The sequence below is a fragment of the Meriones unguiculatus genome (genome assembly GCF_030254825.1).
Source record: "Meriones unguiculatus strain TT.TT164.6M chromosome 13 unlocalized genomic scaffold, Bangor_MerUng_6.1 Chr13_unordered_Scaffold_39, whole genome shotgun sequence".
Classification (NCBI taxonomy): domain Eukaryota; kingdom Metazoa; phylum Chordata; class Mammalia; order Rodentia; family Muridae; genus Meriones; species Meriones unguiculatus.
The window spans coordinates 5555964-5576926 of record NW_026843648.1 but is presented as its reverse complement, the minus strand read 5'-3'; positions in this window follow the sequence as shown (position 1 = coordinate 5576926).

Here is a 20963-nt window from a genome sequence, read left to right as displayed (position 1 = left end):
CAGTAGAGTAATCCCAAAGGACAGGGAGGATATGGCAAAAGCAATAAAAGAACCTAAGCCATATTTATAATGGCTATCATGATGGAGAGAAGCGGCTAGAGAGATAGCATACAAAAATACAGCCAGGGTTGTTGGTGTTTCTAAGGAACAGTTGCTTGGTGATGGCCCATAGGCTGACACAGAGATACAAGCTGTATATAATGAAGAAACCTTAGCATTATGTCATGTAGCAGCCTTAAATACCTTGGACAAGGTTGAGGAATCAGGAAAACGGCTTGAGCCATTCTCTCAGGTCATAGAAGCTCTAAGTGAAATATTCATTAATGTTTTGCAAAGATTGACTTCAGCTGGGGATACAAGTATATCAGATCCACTAGCTAGAAAAGCTTTTGAAAATGCAAAGATTTTGAATGCAAAGAGGTAATACAGACATTAAAAGCAAGGTGTGCACAAATAGATGAATGGGTTATAAATACATTTGACAACAGACCTCAATCACCCAATTTGGCCTTGATAGAAGAAGCTACCCCTAAAGACATTGGGAAATGTCTTAATTTTGATGGGCAAATGGAGTTACCAGAGAAAAACAAAATCATTCAAAAGGGAGTCTATACTTTTTAGAATATGCAGATGTGGCAAGGGTTGACATTGGATTAGTGAATGTAGAGCACAGACAAATGGGTAATTCTTTATAAAAAAATGCCTGAGGGGGCCTTTCTCAGGCCCCAATACAGGACAGGGATACTCCTCCACAAGAAAGTTAAACCCCACTGCTCTGGGAATAAAAATTAAAAACTTCAACAGGAAGGCCAGAGCAGGTTTCATAGATAAGAAACAAAAAAACAGGAAGGGAGCAACAACAAAAAACAAATATATTGGCAAAACTGTATAAATGATCAAAGGCCAAAGTTAAAGATAATTTTAAATAATATTGAAATTGAAGGCATGGTGGATACTGGGGCTGATGTCACAATTATCACTCCTAAATTCTGACCCCCAAATTAGCCAATTCAAGAGGTGGATATCGAATTCATGGAGTTGGAACTTTATCTAAAGTAAAACAACCTGTCAGATGGCTTAAATGTATAGGACCAGAAGGTCAAAGAGGAAAACTAAGGCCATATGTGACTGAGATAACCATAAACTTATGGGGAAGAGATCTGTTACAACAATGGGAGACCCAAATTAACAACCCCAATTTCAGAGGCTAAACAGGTAATACTCCTGATAAACAAGTTAAAATTATTTTAAAATGCCATCAAAAACGGTTACATGCTGTCCAGGCTGTCAATAAACAAAATACAACAGAGGCTGTCTTTTCAACTTCATGTTGGGAAGCCACTGCTAATAAAACCCCCACAACCTTACCAAGGTGGTTGGCTGACCAACCTATTTGAACAATGGTCTATGAGTAAAGACAAATTACTGGCACTAGAAGAGTTAGTCCTGGAACAGCTGGAGGCTCAACATATAGAGGAGTCCAACAGCCCTTGGAATTTTCCTGTATTTGCCATAAAAAAATCTGGCAAATGGAGGATGTTAACAGATCTCAGAGCCATTAACAAAATTAATCCGGAAATGGGGTCATTACAATTCAGAATCGCATTGCCTTCCATGTTACCTAAAGAATGGCCTATTATAGTGATTGATTTAAAGGATTGCTTTTTCACAATTTCTTTACATGTGCATGATAGGGAAAGGTTTGCTTTCTCAGGACCCAATTTGAATAGAAGCTGTCCAATAAACAAATATCATTCGAGGGTCTTACCACAGGGGATGTTGAACAGTCCTACTTTGTGCCAATATTTTGTATAACAGCTGTTGGACATAATTCATAAGCAGTTTCCTCAATCCATAACTTACCACTATATGGTAAATATATATACATATATATATCTTCTTATATATATCTTATATATCTATAAGGTATATGATATTAGCTAACTCAGATAGAAAAACATTAGAAAATATTTTTGATGACATAAATAGAACTTTGCCTTGTTGGGGTTTAGAGATTGCTCCCAAAAAAGTACAAAGAGGAGATTCTATTAATTACCTAGGATACAAAATGGGTCTACAGAAAATCGACCACAAAAAGTACAAATTAGAAGAACCCAATTAAAACTCTCAATGATTTTCAAAAAATGCTGAGAGATATTACCTGGCTATAGCCTACATTTGTTTTAGCTACTCAGGAGCTAAACAACTTATTTCAAACCTTACAGGATGAAAAGGACTTTAAAAGTCCAAGAACATTGTCAACTGAAGATGAAAGTGAATTGGCTCTGGCAGAAAGGAAATTACAAGATGCATATATAGACCATATTGATCCAAACAGGGCCTGTATTTTTGTTATCTTGTTTTCCACTCATTCTCCCACAGGAATTCTTATGCAGAAGGTGGACTGTGTCTTAGAATGGATATTTTTGGCACACAAACAAAATAAAAAATTAAAAACCTATATAGAAAAGTTCCTGAATTGATCCTAAAAGGAAAAATGAGACTTTATCTGTTGGCTGGAATAGATCCAGCTGAAATTGTGGTGCTCTTTACCAATGCTGAGATTGTATCGTTATGGGCAGAGAACGGATATTGGCAAAGAGCTTTTTGTGAGTTTTTGGGAGAAATCATCAACAGATACCCAAAAATCAAGTCACTTCAGTTTATAAAAAGAAACAATTGGATTCTCCCTCGTATAATAAAAGGAACTCCAATTTCTGGAGCTCCCACATTTTCTACAGATGCCAATAAACCAAAAAGGGCAGGTTGTAAGTCAGAAAATTTGAGTAAAGTGGTGGTGGGGTCCTTATGATTCAGTTCAAAAATCAGAATTATATGCAATTCTCTTGGTGTTATCAAATTTTCAAGAATCTCTTAATATAGTCACTGACTCTCAATATCCAGAAAGAGTTGTTCTATGTATAGAAACTTCAGATCTAATTCAGGATAATTTGGACTTAACTTCACTGTTTCTTCAATTACAAAGAGTAATCAGAAATAGAAATAATCCATTGTATATAACATAGATCAGATTTGATATGGGTCCACCAGGCCCTCTAGCACAAGGCAATGATGAAATTGTTCAACTATTGATAGGAAGTGTGTTAGAGGCCTCAGAATTTCATTAAAACACCATGTTAACAGCAAAGGTTTCAAAAGAGAGTTTTCTATCACTTGGCAACAGGCCAAAGAAATTGTGTGAAAGTGTCACACTTGTTCATTATATAACTAAACTCCACTAACTGCAGGAAGTAACCCTATTGGTAACTAAAGAAATGAAATTTGGCAAATCATGTGTATTATGTTATAGAGTTTGGTAAACTGAAATATGTGCACCATACTATAGACACATGTTCAGGGTTCCAATGAGCAAAAGCCATAAGTTCTGAGAAAGCTGATTCAGTTATGCATTTATTAGAAGTGATGGAAGTTATGGTTATTCCTACACTATTCAAGACTGATAATGCTACAGTATATGTCTCCAATAAAATGAAAAGGTTTTTTTTTTTTTTACATATTTTAAGATAAAATATGTAACAGGTATACCTCACAATTCTGCCAGTCAAGCAGTCATTGAAAAATTGAATCATACTTTAAGGGACATGCTTAACAAACAGAGAGGGGTATTAAGACCCCCCAGAGATAGATTACATAATGATTTATTGACCTTAAATTTCTTAAATGTTAATGAACAGAAATCAACAGCTGCAAGGAGATACTGGGTTATAGAAAAAACTGCTGAATTATTTCAGTCTATATATTTCAAAGATACCCTAACTTCACAATGGACAGTAGGGAATGTGTTACACTGGGGAAGAGGTTTTGCATATGTTCATACAGGAGAAGAGAAATTATAGGTTCCTTCAAAACTAATAAAAATGAGATATCACAGAGGAAGACCACCTGAAGACCTTGGCCACACACAAGAAGAGAGAAATCAAGAAGACCAAACAGAACAGGTAATATAATTTGATAATCCCTTCACATGGGAACAACTCGAAAACTGACTGAGACATAAAAAAAAAAAAGTCTTTAACCAGAACTTCAGCAGTACATGGCCAATAAATCCTTGGCTATAATATCCTCAAAATTTATTATGCCATTCTTTTAATTGACATTGATGAAATTGGTTCACAGTTTAATTTTATTCTGAACATCTCATACATTTATAATTTTATTACTGTGTAATGCTTGTGAGAAATTATATGTTTTCAGAACAAAAACAGTGAATACTGGAGATGCTGGACCAAACCTGACAGAATCCTCCTTCCAGCATGCTGAGACATTGACACATCTGTTTCAGTATCTTGCATGTTCCAGAATACTGCTTGTTTCTGCCTCAACTGCTTCAATTGCTGTTTCTCATCATGGCCTGTTCCCAAGAGAGCTTTGAAGAAAGCTACAAATCTTAATTGGTCCCGCATTTTAGACTGTTCTAAACAGGACTTTTATTAACTCTTATTATTTTCTCAACATTCAAAGACTGAACCACAAATATTGCTTATTTAATTAACTTCCAAATGAAAAGAATAACAGGTCATAGTAATGCCTAAAAATAATTTAATGACACAGAGTACAACAGCAGACAAATTACATATTTATCTTGATAATAACTGAAGCTAACATTATATAACTGTCCTTCAAAACCGTTATGTAATTCATTCAGGAATCACTTAAACAACAGTAATTTTCATATGAGGAGTTATAGAAAAAATATTCATCACCATGCAAAATCAAAATGCTACATAACTTTTTGGGTATATTGATGGACTAGGAATTAATTTTTTTTGATGCAGTTATATTCTAAAATATCGTAATTGAATTACAAGTATTTTAATTTTTTGCAGCATTTATATATAGTTTATTTTTACCTCAAATTAATCCCTTCTTTGTCTTAATTCCATCAACACACATTAAAGTGTGTTCATTTTTCATTTTCATAGGTTACAGAGATTCTATTTTATATGGGGATGACATCATGAAAATTAACTGTTCTATGCACGACACTGCTAATACCAAAACATCATTCAAATAATAAGTAGACCTATCAGAATCACACTAGAATTCTCAGCAGAGATTATGAAAGCCAGAAGGGCTTGGATGGATATCATGCAGACACTAAGAGACCACTGATGCCAACCCAGACTACTATACCCAGTATATATGCAGCCATCCAGCCCTACAGAAGATACTAGAAGGAAAACCCCAACCCATTAATATTAAATACACTCCAGAAAACACATTGTGGCCCACACCATGAGGGGAAGTCCATGCCTGACACTGCCTGGATGACCATGAACCAGAGTCAAGATAACCTAGAGACACACGATATCTGTAAACATGACAGGCAAAAAAATGTCAATGAAAGATACTCCGCTATAATCATATATGAGTGCCTAGCCCAGTTGTCATCAGAGAGACATCACCCGGCATCTGATGGGAGCAGATGCAGAGAACCACAGCCAAACACAATTATGTATCTAGGGGAACGCCACAAATGATGGAATATGTATTGTAGGAATCAGAGATATCAAGGACAGAACAAGAACATGGCTCACTAAGTCAACTGGGCTCATAGGGGATCACAGAGACTGAAAGAAAAAGGCAAACATTCTATGAGTCTTGTGAGCTAGGTTGTCTGCATACATCTTAGATGTTGCTGAGGGACTTCCAACAGTGAGTGTGTGTGTGTGTCCGTGGGTGACTCTGACTCTTTTTCCTGCTCTAGCTACACTTTCCTCATGTATTGCTTTGACCAACTCTGATGTGAGGGATTGTTCCTAGTCTTATTGTAACTTGTTATGCCATCAGAATTTTTTTCATTGAAAATAAAGAAGCAGTGGATCTGAAGGAGAGGTGAGTTGGGCAGAGTAGAGGTGGATAGATTGTGGGTAGGAGGAATGGAGGAACAGGAAACTGCAGTTGGGATGTAGTGCATGAAGCAAGAACAAAAAATAAAATGCTAAAACAAAATAAACTATCAGCAGCTAGGGCTGTTGGTGAGTACCTGCAGTGCTAGCACTCAGGAAGTTAAAGGTAGGTGGGTCTCTGTGAGCACAGAGAGCACAGGCTGTTCTACAAACAGAGTCCAGGACAGCCAAAATTATTCAGAAAAATCCTGTCTTCAAACAAACAAAAAACTGTCAGCATTTTGTGTTTCATCTTTAGGAACTTTGTTTTATGTCCTACTTTTTTAATTTTTTATTTTTTAATATGAGATACAGTTTCTTAACTTTGTATCCTAGCTGTAGCCCAGTCCCTCATTTCGTCCCTTTCCCACCCACCCTCTCATCTCCTCCCTACCCCTTTCCAAGTCCACTGATAGGGAAGGGCCTCCTCCTGTTCCAACTGACCATAGCTTATCAGGTATCATCAGGACTGGCTGTAATGTCCTCCTCTGTGGCCTAGCAAGTCTCATCCTCCCTTGGGAGGGGGGAGGTCAAAGAGCCAGCCATTGAGTTCATGTCCAAAATAGTCCCTGTTACACTTAGTATGGTACCCACTTAGATACAGAGCTGACATGGATATATTTGAGCAGGGGTGCTAGGTTACATGCATACATGGTCCTTGGGTAGAGATACAGTCTCATAGAAGACCCCTATGCCCTGATATATTTGGTTCTTGTGGAGTTCCTTTCCTTTCCAGGTCACACAAACAACCCCTTCTTTCATATGATTCTCTGTGCTCTGCCCAAGGTTTGGTTATGAGTCTCAGCATCTGCTTTGATACACTGCTAGGTAGAGTCTTTCACAGGGCCTCTGTGGTAGGCTTCTGTCCTGTTTCTTGTTTTCTCCTATGTCCATCCCATTTGTTTTTTTAAGTGAGGATTGATCATCTTAACCCAGGTCCTCTTTCTTGTTTGTCATCTTTAGGTGTACAGATTTTAGTATGTTTTTCCTATGTTATAGGTCTAGCATCCACTTAAAAGTGAGTGTATACCATGTATGTCTTTCTGCTTCTGGGATACCTTACTCAGGATGATCTTTTCTAGATTTTTTCTTGTTTCTTTATGTTTATATCTCATGATTTCTTTGAATGGACTAGATAACAACCTGTCTGTTGCACAGCTGGTAAATAGGTTTCCCATTTTATAAGCTGCTTCACCACCTAAAGAATGGATAGCAAAAGCATTTTAGTCTCCTGTTGTTAGACCTGGAGTCTCACTGCTCAGGAGCTCAGGATTGTGCACTTCCCAGGAACACTCAGAGACCACAACTCAATGCAAAATCAAGAGTTTTATTCCAATTGTGATAGGGTCGCCCCTCCAAAGACAGGAGATGACCCTGAACATGCAAAGCACAGGGTTTTTATACCTGAAATTCAAACCACTTTTGCTGTATCCATTGATTGGTCAGCAAGAATAGTATGATAGTGTACAGCTGATTGTAGATAGTGTACAGCTGGTTGTAGATCGTGTACAGCTGGTTGTAGATAGTTTTTCTCAGAACAGTTGACCCTTCCCTTCAAGAGTTATCTACACATGACTTTTCAATTCAAATAATCACAGTTGTTTTTCTCATGCTGAGGTTGTCCCTCACCCCCCCTTTTTTCCTCAATTGTAACCCTAAAATTGTGGATCAACGTCAGGGAGAGGTTGATACTGTCTCTGGAGCATCAGGAACTGAACTGCACTTATAAGTTCCCTGACAAAGGCGAGTTCTGGTCGGAGAGTTTATTGTCCTTGATGAGTTTCAGTTTTAGCAGGTTGTTGGAGGCTTGGACTTTCCAGGTGTTGCAGGTTGATGAAGAGCAGGCTTTACATGTCACAGGTGGACCTGAGCTGTGATGCCCTCTACTTTGACATCAGTTGGGGTGTTGAGCAGGAGGTAATAAGGACCCTTCCACCCAGGTTCCAGATTTTGGCTGCAGTGTCATGACACATATACCAGATCTCCAACCTGGGATTGATGGGGCACCTCCAAGGACTCAGGTGCATATGCACTGCCATCCTTGCTTCAAATCTCTTTCTGAATAATTTGCAGTCCTTTTAGCATGGACAATAAGTCAGAGTAACCACTACTGATGTCAAGGGGGTCCCCAAGAAGAGTCAGGGGAGCAGGAAACCCATATCATAGTTTGAATGGAGTCAGGCCTTGTACAGAGGGAGTATTTCTGACTCTAAAGAGGGCAAAGGGAAGGAGCACCACCCAGTCACTGCCAGTCATCACTGTCAATTTGGTGAGATTCTCTTTTAACAGTCTATTCATTCTCTCTACCTGTCCTGAACTTTGGGGTCAATAAGCACAATGTAACTTAGAGTCAAGCCCCAGAAACCTGGCCACCTCCTGGCTTACCTGAGCAACGAAGGCTGGCCCATTGTCTGACACAATTACTTTTGGAATACCTTACTGTGGAAAAAATGTCTTCCAGAATCTTTTTGGCCATGACCAGGGTTGTTTCTTTCTTTGTGGAAAAAGCTTCTTCCCATCTTGAGAAAGTGTCCACAAAAACCAGGAGATATTTATTGTCGTTCCTGGCTGGTTTAATTTCACTGAAATCCACTTCCCAATGCATTCTGGGTCTAGTTCCTCTCAGCTGCTTCCCTGGGCTCTGGAAATTCTTACCTATGTTTACCCTCTGGCAAGGTTCACATGCCCTAGTCACTCTCTCATTCAGGATGGTGAGTTTTAGTATTTGGTACTGGGATTTGTGGGCAACTTCAGCCAATTTCTTTGCCCTCAAGTGAGTCCATTTATACATCTGAGTTATTAATCTCTCAGTGTCTTCCTGGGGTAGAATAATCTTACCTTTGGAGTTAATCCATGCCCCCAAGTCAGTGTCAAATATCTCCTGTTGTTGCCATATTAACTTTAAGTCACTTTCTGAGTAGTTTAGTCATTCTTCTCTGGGCAGTTCAGCAGTTAGTACCACCAGGACAGAGTTTCCTCTAGCAGCTGTTTTAGCCTCTTGATCAGCCATGTTATTCCCCTTTGCTGCCCTGGAAGTTCCCTTCTGATGTCCAGGGAAATGAATAAAGCTTCGCTTGGCAGGCAGCAACAAGGCATTGAGCAAATCCAGAATCTCGTTTTTATATTTTATCTCTTTACCAGCTGATGTTAGCAGGCCTCTCTGATGATAGATGGTCCCTTGCACATGGGCTGTTGCGAAGGTGTACTGACTATCAGAGTAGATGTTTCTTTTTACCCTTTCCCAGAGTTAATGCCTGTGTTAAAGCAACCAATTCAGCTCGCTGAGCAGAAGTGCCCTTCAGGAACGCCTGGACCCATATTAACTTATGTCCATCTATTACTGCTGCCATTGCCTTTCTTTTCCCATTCTCCCAAAACTGCTCCCATCCATATAGTATGTCATCTCACAGTAGGGCAGAGGCTGATCTTTCATGTCCTTTCGCCATCCCTGTTCCTCTGCTAGAACCTGGATTTGTGGATCTGGCAATAAGGTGGCAGGGTTTAGCCCTGTAGCCGGGGCAAAGGTGACTCTATCATCATTCAAAAGCAAGGCTTGGTAATGTGTCATGCGGGCATTCATGAGCCAGCAATCAGGTGGCTGCCTTATGACACTCTCAAGGGCATGAGGAGCACAGATGGTGAGGTCCTGTCCCAGAGTCAGTTTGTCTGCATGTTATACTAGTGCCGCCACTGCTTCTATTATTTCCAGGCAGGTTGGCCATCTTGCCACTAGTGAATCAAGTGTTTTGGATAGATAGGCTACCGGTCTCTTCCAGGGTCCAATTTTCTGTGTTAGCACCCCATTGACCATTCCCTGATTCTCAGCCACATAGAGATGGAAGGGTTTGGTTACATCAGGGAGTCCCAATGCAGGAGCCAATATTAAGGCTTGTTTGATATTATCAAATGCAGCTTGTTCATCCTTTCCCCAGATGAAAGAGTCATTGCCCTTTGTAAGGGCATGCAGAAGGGCTACCATCTTGGCAAATCCCGGAATCCACAGCCAGCAAAACCCTGCTGTACCGAAAATTTCCCTCAGTTGTTCAGTAGTCCCTGGAGGGGGAATGTGAAATACAGTCTCTTTTCTAGCCTCCGAAGGCCATCTCTTTCCCGCTTTTAATATATATCCCAGGTAACTGACCTGCAGGATGGGAGTTTTTCGCTGTAGCTGAGCTCACCCATCTCTTGCAACAGCTGGTCGGTGGCGTCAAAACAACTTTCTTTACAATCTGCTGCTAATAGTATATCATCCACATATTGGAGATGAGTTACCTGGGGATTGGTAGCCTGGAGGTGCGCCAGGTTTAAGTGTAGGGCTTCATCTTCCTTTTGGGACAATCCTGGATCCAATGTCCTTTCTCCTTGCAATAGGCACACTGATCCTTAGACAGAGGGCCCCTCCGATTTCCAGGAACTCTCTCCCTATCATTATGACTGCAATGTGGTGGCCAGGATCTTAGTCAACTTTCTGTCTTGCCTCTTATCCTTTCTCTTTCTCTCACTTCCTGCTCATTTTGCTTTCTTTCCTCTTTCTCTTCTTTCATCTCCCGGCTGTAAAAAACCTTTTCTGCTACCTGCACTAAATCCTTTAATGACTTTTCCTGTAAACCCTCTATTTTCTGGAGTTTTCTACAAATATCTCTGGCTGACTGGTCTATAAAGATTATAGTCACCATTGCCTTATACTCATCTGAGGTAGGGTCATAAGGTGTAAACCAGCTATATGCCTCCATCAGCCATTGAAGAAAGGCTGTGGGAGATTCATCTGGCTCCTGAACCATCTCTCTTACCTTCATCAAATTGGTGGGCTTTTGAGCGGCCCCATGGACACATGATATTAGAGTCTGGCGGTAGACCTGCAGGCATTCCCTACATCTGGATACGTTGTAATCCCAGTTGGGGTGGGTGAGGGGAAAGCCATCATCAATCTCATTAGGGAGGATGGAAGGCCTCCTGTCCATTCCTGGCACAGTCTTTCTTGTCTAAAGGAGGACCCGTCTCCTTCCTCACTAGTCAAAAGGGCCTGCAAGAGTAGCTGGCAATCATCCCAAATGGGCTGGTGTGAGAATAGGACATATTCAAAGAAATATGTGCCTTGTATCTCACCTCCAAGACATGATAGTCACAGCCTGTCCTATAATAAAGTCATCCATCAAGAAAGTAAAAGAAGCAACAATGATAGAGACAAAAAGAACAAGACAGGCAATTTGACAAGGACACCCTTTTGGGTGGTACCACAGAATTCTGATTGAGAGGCTGCCTCATGGCAGCTGTCTCTGAAGAGAAACAGATGGGAGGAAGACCATGCAGGACCTAGCCTCCCCAAATGGAATCCGGAATGTCCTCCAGTTCCCAGTCAATCGATATTCTGACAAATATGTCTATCGCAGTGACTGAGCAGACGACCAAAAAGGTCCAGATAGGTGACTAAAGAGAAACAGTGCTATACCAGAAATCAGACTAACCTGTTCCGAGCTCGACCTCTGAGCCCAGTCTGTTGAGGGTTAAGGAAGGGCACGCTGTTTTCCTGGCAACGCACCAAAATGTAATACCTGGAGTCTCACTGCTCAGGAGCTCAGGATTGCGCCCTTCACAGGAACACTCACAGACCACATCTCAATGCAATAGCAAAAGGTTTTATTGCTGTCGAGATAGGTCGCACCTCCAAAGACAGGACATGACCCTGAACATGCAAAGCACAGGGTTTTTATGCCTGAAAATCAGATCACTTTTGCTCTATACTTTACACTTTTGCTCTATACTTCTCAGAACAGTTCACCCTGCCCTTCAAGAGCTATCAGCACCTGGTTTCAATTCAAATAATCACAGTTGTTTTTTTTTTTCATTCCCAGGTGGTCCCTCATTTGTTCTGATGATGAAGTCACTGAATAATGTCATGTTGCAGTGTTAAGGGTGCAGGGATCTGTTTAGGAGCCTGTGCAAAACAACTGCCTCATTCAGTAAGGTAATTCAAGGCCCTGGAGAAGACTGTTCACCAACTTCATACAGAGATTGGGTTCAGCTCTAAAGAGGGCAGTAACAGACTGACACCAGATAAACACTGATGCAATTATTGGCACATGATACTGCAAATACCACATGTAGGAGAGCATTTAGAGCATGAAAAGGAGGAGCGGCCCCAAGAGATGAATGATTAAGAGAGACAACTGCTATTGGCTCTCAGGAGCATCATGCCGACCTCACAGGACAAGCTACAGCTAGAGTTCCCAGTTCTCAAAACACCTGGTGTGCTATTTTGGGTGAATCCGGGCATTTACCAAAAAAAACTGTGAGGTTAAAATCTCTAGAACCCAAAATAGGAGGTGTGTTAACACAGAGGCAAGTGGTCCCTTTACTCACAGAAGGGAACAAGCAGATTCTGGCTCCAAGGGAATGCAAAGGTTCCCGGGGTTTCATGGCAGCTGTGGCAAAGGAAAGCACTGTACTAGGGATCACTGCCCAAGAGGGACATACAGGCTAACCTCTTGCCATCAGGAAACCAACAGAGGGGCCTGTCAGGCTTAGGCCCCTCATGCAACAATACGAGCTGTCTCCCATCAGGCAGCCATGAGGTACTAGGCAGGTAGGAAAATATCAACTGAGGATTTTAGACTTGATACACACCACTGCATGCAGCAGCACAGCTTTGCATCTGGTTGCAGATAAACCTCTAACCCTATCCACAAGGCTTCTATGTTACAAAGGAAATACAGCTGTTTACGGACCTGTGTATTCAGGGATGGTAAAGCGGATCTCTGGAAGAAGCAGAATAACTTCTACAGTATCTATTGTACACCCAGGTACTGTTGATGGGGACTGCAAGGAAAAAGTTAAAATTATGGCACATGTAAAACATGAGATGCAAAAATAAGGCAGGGCTAGAATTTCTCAGCTGATACTGTTCTCCTCCATCTAGGGCAAAGCCACACCCTGAAGAACGACAGGCACATTTGGCAGTACCGGAAATTGTGTGTTCTGGAAAACAGTGCCTAATGATCAAAGATCAAAATTAATGGCAGCAACAAATGTTGTTCCTTGAAATGAAGGAAAAGACTTCAGTATCCTCTCCCAAAAGTCTTGGGATCCACAATGTGTGCTTCTGAAGGTTCATACAGTTTCTAGGAATCTGTAAAATTTCTCCAGTAGGACAAAGTGTATGGTGGATTAAATAGGTGGAACCAGAGGAACTGCCACACCCACGCCAGTGTAGCCATAGTAGCATAAGCTACAGGGTGGGGGATATGATTTCCTCGGAAATAATGCCCCCTGGAAGGTCCCTGGCAATCTGAGTACCAAAGCTGGGGCAGACATTAAGGCTTGTTTGATATTATCAAATGCAGCTTGTTCATCCTTTCCCCAGATGCAAGAATCAATGCCCTTTGTAAGGGGATACAGAGGGGCTGCCATCTTGGCAAATACTTCTTTACTTAAAATTTCCCTCAGTTGTTCAGTAGTCCATGAAGGGGGAATATAAAATACAGTCTCTTTTCTAGCCTCCGATAGCCACCTCTTAACTGACCTGTTTCCTGCAGAGATGAGCATTTTTCGCCGACAGTCTATAGCCAAGGTCACCCAGCTCTTGCAACAGCTGATCTGTGGCTTCAAGTAAGGTTTCTTTATAATCTGCAGCTAATAGTATATAATCCACATATCAGAAAAGAGTTACCTGGGGATTGGTGGCCCAGAAGTGTGCCAGGTCCCGGTGTAGGGCTTCAATTTTCTTTTGGGACAATTCTTGATCCAGTGTCCTTTCTCCTTGCAATAGGCATACTATTCCTTAGACAGAGGGCCCCTCTGATTTCCAGGAACTCTCTCCCTATCATTATGACTGCACTACAGTGGCCAGGATCTTAGTCAACTTTCTGTCTTGCCTCTTTTCCATTCTCTTTCTCTCACTTCCTGCTCTTTCTGCTTTCTTTCCTCTTTCTCTTCTTCCATATCCCAGCTGTCTAAAACCTTTTCTGCCACCTGCACTAAATCCTTCAACGACTTGTCCTGTAAACCCTTTATTTTCTGGAGCTTTCTACAAATATCTCTGGCTGACTGGTCTATAAAGATTATAGTCACCATTGGCTTACACTCATCTGAGGTAGGGTCATAGGTTGTAAACCAGCTGTATGCCTCCAACAGACATTCAAGAAAGGCTGTGGGAGATTGCCTTCTACACGCACAAAGTGTATGGTGGATTAAATAGGTGGAACCAGAGGGTCCACGAGTGAAGTTGACACCTTCTGTAGTCTGCCACTGAAGGAGAAATTCAGAAATAATTCCAGGAGTCTTTCTGCAGGATAAGTCTACTCTTTGCCCAAATGCTTAGACTTGCAGGGTCCTAACCATATTTAGATTGTTGAAATCATACACCGGGTGACTGGAGCTCAAAGGAACTTAAGGCAGACGGCACACGCAGAGTGCAAGATCTGTTCTAGCCACGTTCCTCCTTGAGCATCAGCCAGAGCTGAATGAATGACCTTGTTAAAGTAGGCAAAGACTGCTCCTGGCTTATGCCTCTTCTCCTTGCCTGATCATCAGAAGCCGTGCCTTAGACTCTCCCCTCAAACTCCTTGTGGGCCAACACAGGTGCGTACTGTGAGCTAAGCAGTGGAATTTGGGTAGAACACAAGGCCAACTGTTTCTGGAAAGGCTGCTTTAGGGTGGGATATGGGAAAATTCGCAAGAGGAAGGAAGGGTTTCACAGTTTGGAAGCAGAAGAGCGTTCCACGGTTTGGCCTGTAATTGGAGGCCTCGAGGGAGTGGGTGGGGCTTCAGGTCGGTATTTAAGGGTGAGCAGCGGACTAATTTACGCATTTGCCATAGTCTGCACTTTCCTGGGTGTTGTTCTGAGTACACACAGGAGAGGAAGAACTCCTGTCAAAGTGTCTTCAGCAGGATGGAAGATCAGGCAGATGTGGGTGGCTGCAGCACGGCAAAGACATCCCGGCGTCAAAAGACTGTTTGGCAGGCCAAGCAGAAGGAGGTCTTGCTCTCAGTTTTCGCCAAGACACCTTACCCGAGCTTCAGGACCAGGCAGGAACTGGCCAGGGAATTCGGAGTTCCAGAGTCCTCCATCCGCGTGTGGTTTCAAAACCGCAGAAATAGAACTGGCATGTCGAGGAAGACCTCAAAGCAGACCACCGCAGGCTCCAGCCATGAAGCCTCCCAACAGCCTCCTGCAAAGCTTGTCGCCAGGGTACAACAAGCAAGAGGCCCGCCCTCAGAACAGAGAAGACCTCGAACGCGGCTTAGTCCAGCGCAGATCAGCATGCTAGTGCAAGCTTTTGAGATCTCTCCATCCCCAGACTATGCCACGAGGGTGCAACTGGCCCTGAGCACAGGTTTGCCTGAGGACACCGTCCACATATGGTTCCAGAACAGAAAGGCCAGGCAGAAAGGCCGCGCTGGAGGCAGCACAGCTAAAGGTGAGGACCTGCCTGCCTCTCCTGGCCCGGAAAGGGCTCCTGGAGCATCTTGTTGCATTGAGCAGGAGGCTTCCCGCGACAGCTTGTTGACATCGGGTTCTGCAGGAGGCCAGTGTGCAGAAGCGTTGATGTCAAGACCCGAACTCACCTTCTTCACAGAGGCCTACCCAGAATCCAGCAACTCCTGCCCTGTCCAGCTCTTCCTGGAGCAACTGGTGAGAACAGTGGAAGAGGAACAGGGACCAGCCGCTCTGGACCCAGATGTACCATGGGAGCAGATCGAACCAACACTCGAGGCTCCTCTCACAGAAGAAGAATATCAGGCTCTGTTGGACGATATTTGACCACATTGAGAACGCCCAGAATTGGGACTGTAAAACCCGGTTGCCTGGACCCTAACCTGACCATTGTCTCAGAGACTCCAGCCAGAAATAAGCTTGGACAGATGCTCAGACTTGCACCTAAGAAAGGTGCAGAGCTCTAGCGATCCTGAGTAAGTGTTGGGGAAAAGATGGAAGGTCCTGGAGGTGCGATGAACCTCACAAGAAGACCAAAAGAAACAGCTGCCCCAGCCCCCAGGGGGCTTGCAGAGACTGAGCCATCAAATAAGGAGCATGCTTGGTCTGGACCTAGGGACCCTATATACACATAGCAGGTGGGAGGTGAATCCTTGTGCTTAATGTGGGTTTCCCTATGAGGGAGGTGTTGTGGAGTGGCCCAGCGGCGGTGGAGAGTTGTTTCTAACCTGGACTTTGTTGTTTTTAACCTGGACGGTTTTGAAGGACAGTTATATAATGTTAGCTTCAGTTATTATCAAGATAAATATGTAATTTGTCTGCTGTTGTACTCTGCGTCATTAAATTATTTTTAGGCATTACTATGACCTGTTATTCTTTTCATTTGGAAGTTAATGTGAAGAGGAGATATGATTATCTTTCAAGCTGAAAAGAGATGTGATCATGACTCTTGGTTTTTAACTTGACTGCAGATGGAATTAAGCAAAACAAAAAAATTAAGGACACAATTGTAAAGTACTCTTGCTTGTTTGAAATAGTCTTCTCTACTTCTCTTCTGGATCTATAAAGCTGAAAAATATAACTTTAATCCATATCTTCATACTGCAAAACCAACCACTGATCTTTGCCTCATCTTCTACTGGAAACCTATACAAGGACATGGAAGAAGGAATGTTTTACTCTTTGCCTGTTCTTTTTCACTTTGGGAGCAAGTCTATTTCTTCATTGACTATAGAACCTTCTTCTTGAGGAGTTCTGTGTATATGAAGGTGAGTTGAGCCAACCGGCCTCATGGACTAAGCCACTGATAGATTCCTCGATTTTCCATTTTTAGGCATCCACTGTTGAATTAATTGACTCACAGATTGTAAATCATTTTCATAAATCCTTTCCTATAAAGAGAGAGTTAGAGGGAAACATAAACTATGCATATAATTATTTTTCACATAGAACTACCAATTTTTCTGCTTTTAATAATGTTATGTAATTCATTCAGAAATCACTTAAACAACAGTACTTTTCATATGAGGAGTTATAGAAAAATATTCATCATCATGCAAAGGCAAAATGCTACATACATTTTTGGGTATATTGATGGCATAGGAATTAAATTTTTTGATGCAGTTATATTCTAAAATATCATAATTGAATTACAAGTATTTAAATTTTTTGCAGCATTTATATATAGTTTATTTTTACCTCAAATTAGTCCCTTCTTCGTCTTAATTCACTCAACACACATTATAGTGTGTTCATTTTTTATTTTCTCAGGTTACAGAGATTCTATTTTATATGGGGATGACACCATGAAAATTAACTGTTCTATGCATGACACTGCTAATACCAAAATAGCATTCAAATAATGAGTAGACCTATCCGAATCACACTAGAATTCTCAGCAGAGACTATGAAAGCCAGAAGGGCTTGGATGGATATCATGCAGACACGAAGAGACCACCGATGCCAACCCAGACTACTATACCCAGTATATATGCAGCCATCCAGCCCTACAGAAGATACTAGAAGGAAAACCCCAACCCAATAATGTGAAATACACTCCAGAAAACACATTGAGGCCCACACCATGAGGGGAAGTCCATGCCTGACACTGCCTGGATGACCATGAACCAGAGTCAAGATAACCTAGAGACACACGATATCTGTAAACATGACAGACAAAAAATGACAATGAAAGATACTATGCTATAATCATTGATGAGTGCCTAGCCCAGTTGTCATCAGAGAGACATTACGAGGCATCTCATGGGAACAGATGCAGAGACCCTTATCCAAACACAATGATGTATCCAGGGGAACCCCACAAATGAGGGAATATGTATTGTAGGAACCAGAGATATTAAGGACACAACAAGCACATGGCCCACTGAGTCAACTGAGTTCATAGGGGATCAGAGACTGAAGGACAAAAACATAAACATTCTATGAATCTTGTGAGCTAGGTTGTTGGCATACACCTTATGATTATTATCCTGATTTCGCTGAGGGACTTCCAACAGTGAGAATGGGGGTGTCTCTGACTCTTTTTCCTGCTTTAGCTACACTTTCTCTCCTCATGTATTGCTTTGACCAACTCTGATGTGAGGGATTGTTCCTAGTTTTATTATAACTTGCTATGCCATCACATTATTTTTTCATTGAAAATAAAATAAATGGAAAAAAAGCAGTGGATGAAGGAGAGGTGAGCTGGGCAGAGTTGGGCAGAGTAGTGGTGGATAGATTGTGTCTGGGAGGAGTGGAGGAAGAGGAAACTGCAGTTCAGATGTAGTGCATGAAACAACAACAAAAATAAAATGCTAAAACTAAATAAACTGTCAGCAGCTAGGGCTGTTGGTGAGCGCCTGCATTCCTAGCACTCAGGAAGTTAAAGGTAGGTGGATCTCTGTGTGTTCAAGCACAGGTTGTTCTATAAAGAGAGCCTGGGACAGGAAAATTGTTCAGAAAAAAAATTCTGTTTTCAAAGAAACAAAAAACTGTCAGCATTTTGTGTTTCATCTTTAGGAACTTTGTTTTATGTTCCACTTTTTTACTTTTTATTTTTTTTTTAATATTAGATACAGTTTATTAACTTTGTATCCAAGCTGTAGACCAGACCCCTCATTCCCTCCCTTTCCTACCCTCCTTCCCTCATCTACTACCTACACCTTTCCAAGTCTACTGATAGGCGAGGGCTTCTGCCTGTTCCAACTGACCCTAGATTATCAGGCATCATCAGGTTTGCTGCAATGTCCTCCTCTGTGGCCTAGCAAATCTGATCCTGCCTTGTGAGGGGGGAAGTCAAAGAGCCAGCCATTGAGTTCATGTCTGTAATAGTCCCTGTTCCACTTAGTATGGTACCCACTTGGAGACAGAGCTAACATGGACTATATTTGAGCAGGGGTGCTAGGTTCTATGCGTACATTGTCCTTGGTTGGAGATACAGTCTCATAAAAGACCCCTGTGCCCTGATATATTTGGTCCTTGTGGAGTTCCTGCCCTCTCCAGGTCACACTAACTCCCCCTTTTTTTATATGATTCCCTGTGCTCTGCCCAAGGTTTGGTTATGAGTCTCAGCACCTGCTTTGATATACTACTAGGTAGAGTCTTTCCCAGGTCCTCTGTGGTAGGCTAGGGTCCTGTTTCTTGTTTTCTCCTATGTCCATCCCATTTGTCTTTCTACGTGAGGATTGATCATCTTAACCCAGGTCCTCTTTCTTGTTTATCTTTTTGTTTATCTTCTTATAGATTTTAGTATGTTTATCCTATATTATAGGTCTAGCCTCCACTTAAAATCGAGTATATACCGTGTATGTCTTTCTGCTTCTGAGATACCTCACTCAGGATGATCTTTTCTAGATTGTTTGTTTTTTTGTTTCTTCATGTTTACATTTTATGACTTCTTTGAATGGTCTAGATATAAACCTGTCTGTTGCATAGCTGGAACAGTGGTTTCCCATTTTATAAGCTGCTTCACCACCTAAAGTATGGATGGCAAAAGCGTTTTAGTTTCATGTTGTTAGACCTGGAGTCTCACTGCTCAGGAGCTCAGGATTGTGCACTTCCCAGGAACACTCATAGACCACAACTTGAGGCAAAAGCAAGAATTTTATTCCAATTTCTATAGGGTCCCCCTACAAAGACAGGAGACAGCCCTAAATATGCAAAGGACAGGGTTTTATACCTGAAATTGAAACCACTTTTGCTCTATACATTGATTGTTCAGCAAGAATAGCATGAAGATAGTTTACACCTGGTTTTAGGTAGTATACAGCTGGTTGTAGATAGTTTACAGGTGGTTGTAGATAGTTGTTCTCAGAACAGTTGACCCTTTCCTTCAAGAGTTATCTACACCTGACTTCAATTCAAATAATCACTGTTGTTTTTCTCATTCCCAGGTGGTCTCTCACCCCCCCTTTTTTTGCCTCAATTTTAACCCTAAAATTGTGGATCAACCTCATGGAGAGGTTGATACTCTTTCTGGAGCATCAGGACCTGAACTGCACTTATACTTTCCCAGAAAAAGGGGAGTTCTTGTCTGAGAGTTTATTGTCCCTGATGAGTTTCAGTTTCAGCCGGTAGCTGGAGGCTTGGAGTTTCCAGGTGTTGCAGGTTGATGAAAAGCCGGCTTAACATGTGACACGTGGATTCAAGCTATGATGCCCTCTATTTTGAAGGCAGTTGGCGTGGTGAGGAAGATGTAATAAGGACCCTTCAACTGAGGTTCCAGATTCTGGCTGCCATGTCACTGCACATATACCAGATCTTCAACGTGGAACTGATGGGGCACCTAAAAGGACCCAGGCACATATGCACTGCCAACCTTGCTCCAAATTTCTTTCTGAATAAGCTGCAATTCTTTCAGCCTGTACAAGCAGATTTACCACTAGTTTTATCAAGGGGGTACCCAAGAAGAGTCAGGGAACAGAAACCCATATAGTAGTTCGAAGGGTGTTAAACCTATACGGAGAGAGTATTTCTGACCCTAAAGAGGGCCAAGGGAAGGAGCACCGCCTTGTCACCGCCAGTCTCCATGTTCAATTTGGTGAGAATCTCTTTGAGAGTTCTATTCATTCTCTCTAAATGTCCTGAACTTCGGGGTCTATAAGCACAATGTAACTTACAGTCAAGCCCCAGAAACCTGGCCACCTCCTGGCTTAACTGAGCAATGAAGGTTGACCCATTGTCTGACCCAATTACCTTTGGAATACCAAACCGAGGAAAAATGTCTTCCAGAATCTTTTTGGCCAAGACCAGGGAGGTTTCTTTCTTTGTGGGAAAAGCTTCCACCCATCCTGAGAAAGTGTCTACCAAAACCAGGAGATATTTATTGCTGTACCTGGATGGTTTACTTTCAGTGAAATCCACTTCCCAATGCATTCCATGTCTAGTTCCTTGTCACTGGCCAGCAGTGACAGCTGAATACCACCTGAGAGAGGGCTGGGAGAAAGAGAGAGACAGGGTCACACAGAGAAGGACACCAAGTCTACATGCTTATCCAGGTGTTGATTTAATGGACGTCAGGTTAACACTTAAGTAGGCAGAAAAGTACAAGCAGTTTCTCATGTAGGAGCTTTACTTGGTCAGAACATAGGAGAGCTCACTCAAGGTTACACAGAGCCTGCTGT